Below are 6,000 nucleotides of genomic sequence, written 5' to 3'. Positions count from 1 at the left end.
TCCCTTAAATATAAATACCATACAGTTACTGTTTAATGGAATGGAATGTATACATAATCTTTATTTTAATTTTTCTTGTTGTTCTTTAGGAGCTAGAAGCTCAAATTCCATCTATGGTTTGTGTTGCAGCAAGAAATGGTAACCTGAATACATTGAGAACAATGGAATAAGTGTTAAATAAAAATAGCAGAAGCCTGCTCAGAAGAATGATAAATACTCAATTTGTAATTGTGACTTCCTCTACGGGCGTTTTCAAACCATTGCTATTTTGTGGTGTGATTCAATCACAGTCCAGCAAATTCAGATTGCATAATTGCTGTTGACCGGAATATCTTGCGCAACTAACTCAACTTACCCTGAATACCAATATTTTCCTGTTAATGGGAGTGGCAGGCAAATACTGTGGGGAGTGTGGGACAATGCTCACTTTGATGCAACATCATTTAGCTTCCTTGAAAAGTAAGTGGAATATGTGCTAATTAAATAGCCAAAATCTTCTAACCACTCTGCAAACAAATCGGGACGAATGCTTATTAAATAGCCAACATTGTCTAATCTCCCTGCAAACTAAACAGCTTGAATGCTCATGGAAATAGGGAATGTTGCCTAATCTTCCTTCAAACTGATCAGAACAAACACATTAAATAGCCTATGCCAATTATTCATCCTGCAAACAAATCGGGATGAATGTTCAATAAACAGGTGATCTGGAAGTGCACTTAATGTATGTCAGCAGGCTGAGCCACTATTTTGCACCTGACTCTGGCTGGTGGTTCTTTGGGTTCCTGGAAACCCCCCCCCCCCCCACAAAATACGACCTACAAGGCTGAAATCTACCCACCTGCCCTGGTTTCTAAGGCTCCAGGTTCTTTTATTCCTGAAGGTGCCAGATACGGAACCTGTAACCTTTTGAGCTACAATCTCCTTTACAACATTTCAGTTTTGGCTTTGCTGGCCTGATGAGGTGAATTCAGCTTATTGAAAAGTACATTACAGCGTTTCTTTTTTGCAGGGTAGAAAACTTAAGCTGTGAAAGATTATGATGGCCGCACTCACTTCATGTTGCATCAAGCGAAGGGCATGCAAAGCTGGCTGAAAAGTGGAGCAAGTGTTTATACTCTCTCTCTCTCTGTGTGTGTGTGTGTGTGTTGACGACTCTTAACGGCTGCAATTAGTCTTGCAGGGAAAGGCAAGGGGTGAGATGGCTAAAGATAGCTTTGTTATGTATAATGAGATAAGAATCCAATGTCTTTGTTCAGACCAGGTTTCTCCATGGTTTTAAGTTTGGTGATTAGTTGCAATTCAGCCACTTCTCTTTTTGCAACTAATTGCAACTAATCACCAAACTTAAAACCATGAAGAAACCTGGTCTGAACAAAGACATTGGATTCTTATCTCATTATACATAACAATGCTATCTTTAGCCATCTCACCCCTTGCCTTTCCCTGCAAGACTAATTGCAGTCGTTAACAGGTTTTCCACACCTATCAGCTGATCACCCATTCCCACCACCCTTCTGAGTAATACACCTCCCCACTCCCTCACTATATTTAAGGATCTGGTGACTTCTGTTTCAGTGTATCTGAAGAAGTGTGCATGCACACGAAAGCTCATACCAAGAACAAACTCAGTTGGTCTCTAAGGTGCTACTGGAAAGAATTTTCTATTTTGTTTCGACTATGGCAGACCAACACGGCTACCCACCTGTAACAAGTCATCCCTGGTAGTTCCACTAAGGACTGTTGAAGGAACTTATTAACTATGAATTTGTCAATAATTACACTGATGTTTCTTTCTTTTTTCTATAAAGGCACATGGAAATAATTTGCCTACTTCGGGAAACTGGAGCTCACCTTTCCGGTGAAGAGCTGGAGAATGCCTGTAAGGAGACTAACCGGCCCCCAGCTCTAAAATTAAACCAAAATCATTAGAAGAGACCTGCTAGATCATCTGAAAGGTCTTGTCTACTTCAGCATCCTGATTCCCATAGTGACCAGTCAGATGCCTCTGGAAAGTCCACTGGCTATGGTGCTATGAGTCTGATGAATCCCCTAGATAGACTCCTGGGAACATATGTAAGAAGGAGATTATAATGCCCTCCCTGCCCATAAACTGGATGCACCAGTGTAGTGTAAATTGGAGTTTTAGGGTGTTTCCAGACAACAAACCTAAAGAAAGTAGTATAAGCACTGTTCACCCAGGCAGGATTTAATTTAATAATTCTGTTCTTAGATATGCAGCATTTTGCAATTCCACAATGCTATCCATTCTATCCATCTGGATAGAATGAATAAGTTCTGAATAACTTCAGAGAAGTCTGACTTAGTGTATATACTGTTCTATGCCCTTTTTGTTGTCGTTTAGTGGTGAAGGGGTCAGGGCGCCCCAGGTTACAGGCTGGAGGGGGTGACACTCTGGGCAGCCCCCCCAGCATGACGCCCTTCGCCCAAGCCGGAAATAGCAAATCGCGTGCTGAGCAGGTTAGCCGTTGGCACGCGCTTTGCTGCTTGGGCTGCGGACGGAGGCGAGCTGCAGGCCAAGCCCTTCTCTTGAGCTGCTGACGCCCCTCCCTGGCTCGCCTCCGCTCGGTAGCGCGCATGCGCAGCATCGCTACACATGCGTCAAACGTAGCGACGTTGCGCATGCACACTACAGAGTGACTCCGCTCCCGGGTTTGCCGCCCCTGCCCGCAGTTTGGTCAGACTCATGTTGGTAGCTTTGAAAACACCGTCCAACCATCTCGCCCTCTGTCGTCCCCTTCTCCCTGTGCTCTCAATATTTCCCAACACCAGGATCTTTTCCAGGGAGTCTTCTCTTCTCATGAGGTGGCCAAAGTATTGGAGCCCCGGCTTCAGGATCTTTCCTTCCAGTGAGCACTCAGGCCTGATTTCCTTAAGAATGGATAGGTTTGATCTTCTTGCAATCCATGGGACTCTCAAGAGTCTCCTCCAGCACCATAATTCAAAAGCATCAATTCTTCGGCGATCAGCCTTCTTTATGGTCCAGCTTTCACTTCCATACATCACTACTGGGAAAACCATAGCTTTAACTATACAGACCTTTGTCGGCAAGGTGATGTCTTTGCTTTTTAAGATGCCGTCTAGGTTTGTCATCACTCTTCTCCCAAGAAGCAAAGTAAGTTTTGCAGCACCCTATTTTAGCAAAACGGCAGGTGAGAGCTGCTTCCTCTCCATTGCACCCAACCATTCTAGAGAGCTTTTGCAAGGTTGGCTAGCACTAAAGGTGTTGATAAGCTAGTTAAGAGAAACACATGGGCAGGAATCAACCAAAGAATCCCATCAGCAGAAGCCCTGAGCAATGTGGCTTTCTGTTCTCTGCTTCCCTTCACCCTTGGAATTGGTTCTTTGGGGGTCAGGAGAACCCCCAGAACAGGAAGAGGAGTAGAGAAGGGGGATCATTCCATCCGGCAAGCCGAAATGCTTTCCCTGATGTAACAATTGCCTTAGCATGATATCGATTTCCTCTCCATATGACAATTGTTTGTTTGTTTGTTTTAAATCCCCACTCCCAGCCTTGCTGTGAATGGAGATGTGGATGGATTGATGGTTTGGCATTTAGCAGGCATAGACATGGAACACACTGATTATAGTGGCAAGACACCTTTCCAAGTGGAGGGCCACTTTTGGCCTCTGGCTCTGAAGTTCCATGCTCTTGTTGTACAGAACTAATCTGAGCATATTTGCTATGGCAGGGAGGTAAAAAAATGATGCAGAGCATGATAAGGATATAATAATAATAATAATAATAATAATAATAATAATAATAATAATAACAACAACAACAACAACAACAACAACAACAACAACAACAACAACAACAATTTATTATTTATACCCTGCGCATCTGGCTGGGTTTCCCTGGCCACTCTGGGCGGCTTCCAACAAAGATTAAAAGTACATTAAAACATCAGTCATTAAAAACTTCCCTAAACAGGGCTGACTTCAGATGTCAGAAGCCCAAATACAGGGAGGAGTGTAACAGATTCCCAGCAATAGCTAAAATAGTATTTTCATAATGTCATTTTGCTTCAGTGCTGGGAAGTGAAGCAGAAGCCAACTCCCTTTTCTGTGGAAATGTAGCAATGGTAACCTTTGGAATCTACACATATTTCACATATTTCTTGCAATACCTTCATTTTGACTTGTGTTTTTTCCCCCTGCCATAGAAACATAGATAAATATTTTTGCCATTGTTTAAATGCTAAGTTATTAGTCAAAATAGGTATCGTTTAAAATAAAGACATAATTCTAGTCAATACATTCATCTTTGTCACTGAAATTCTACCCAGCAATGACAATTTTAGCACCTCCCATCTTGACATTATTTTTTAAATTTCTTTTTTTTTTTTTTACAGAAAATTTATTGGTTTTCCGCATTAAACAGAACAAATACAACTGAAAACAACATATAATGACAATCATTCAAAAAGAAAAAACAAATACACCAACAACATCAATAAAAGAAAAACAAAAACAAATACAAACCTTACAAACAGGTTTCCAGGTGAGGTCTGACCAGAGTGGAATACAGTGGTACTATTACTTCCCTTGATCTAGATGCTATACTCCTATTGATGCAGCCCAGAATTGCATTGGCTTTTTTAGCTGCTGCATCACACTGTTGACTCATGTCAAGTTTGTGGTCTACCAAGACTCCTAGATCCTTTTCACATGTACCGCTCTCAAGCCAGGTGTCACCCATCCTGTATTTGTGCCTTTCATTTTATTTATTTATTTATTTATTTATTGCCCAAGTGTAGTACTTTACATTTATCCCTGTTAAAATTCATCTTGTTTGCTTTGGCCCAGTTCTCTAATCTGTTAAGGCCATTTTGAAGTGTGATCCTGTCCTCTGGGGAATTAGCCACCCCTCCCAATTTGGTGTCATCTGCAAACTTGATCAGGATGTCCTCAAGCTCATCACAAGTCATTGATAAAGATGTTGAATAAGACTGGGCCCAAGACAGAACCCTGTGGCACCCCACTAGCCACTTCTCTCCAGGATGAAGAGGAGCCATTAATGAGCACCCTTTGGGTTCGGTCAGTCAGCCAGTTACAAATCCACTGAATGGTAGCATTGTCTAGCCCGCATTTTACCAGCTTCTTTACAAGAATATAATGGGGCACCTTGTCAAAGGCCTTGCTGAAATCAAGATAGGCTACATCCGCAGCGTTCCCTTCATCTACCAGCCTTCATCAATTCACTGCTAACAATTATCTGTGCTTTCTGTAATGTGTAAATTGATTTTACCCATTTAATAAAGTTATCTCAAAAATTCATTTCTTGACTCTAAACAAAAAAATCCAATTCACATTGTCAAAAGCTTTTTCTACATGTAGAAAAATCAAAGCAGCTTGCTTCTCGTTTGGCAATTCAAAAATTCCAAAACATCTAATGCATTTCTGATGTTATCTCTTCTTCTTCTTCTTGTTGTTGTTCAGTCGTGTCTGACTCTTCATGACCCCATGGACCAGAGCACGCCAGGCATGCCTATCTTTCACTGCTTCCCACAGTTTGGCCAAGCTCATGCTAGTCGCTTCGAGAACACTGTCCATCCATCTCATCCTCTGTCGTCCCCTTCTCCTTGTGCCTTCCATCTTTCCCAACATCAGGGTCTTTTCTAGGGAGTCTTCTCTTCTCATGAGGTGGCCAAAGTACTGGAGCCTGTCCTTCTAGTGAGCACTCAGGTCTGATTTCTTTAAGGATGGATAAGTTTGATCTTTTTGCAGTCCATGGGACTCTCAAGAGTCTCCTCCAGCACCATAATTCAAAAGCATCAATTCTTCAGTGATCAGTCTTCTTTATAGTTATCTCTTAACTGTCTTTTATGCAGGAATCCACATTGATCATGGTGAATAAAGTCATGTAAAATATTTTTATATCTTCCAGACAATATCTATGTAAATAACTTATAATAATGGTTCAGTAAGTAAATTATTGGTTGATAGTTTTTTTGTTTTTGTTTTTTGCTAAAGTCA

This window comes from Lacerta agilis, chromosome 1, assembly GCF_009819535.1.
Source record: "Lacerta agilis isolate rLacAgi1 chromosome 1, rLacAgi1.pri, whole genome shotgun sequence".
Taxonomy (NCBI): domain Eukaryota; kingdom Metazoa; phylum Chordata; class Lepidosauria; order Squamata; family Lacertidae; genus Lacerta; species Lacerta agilis.
Note: the sequence above shows the minus strand (reverse complement) of the source record.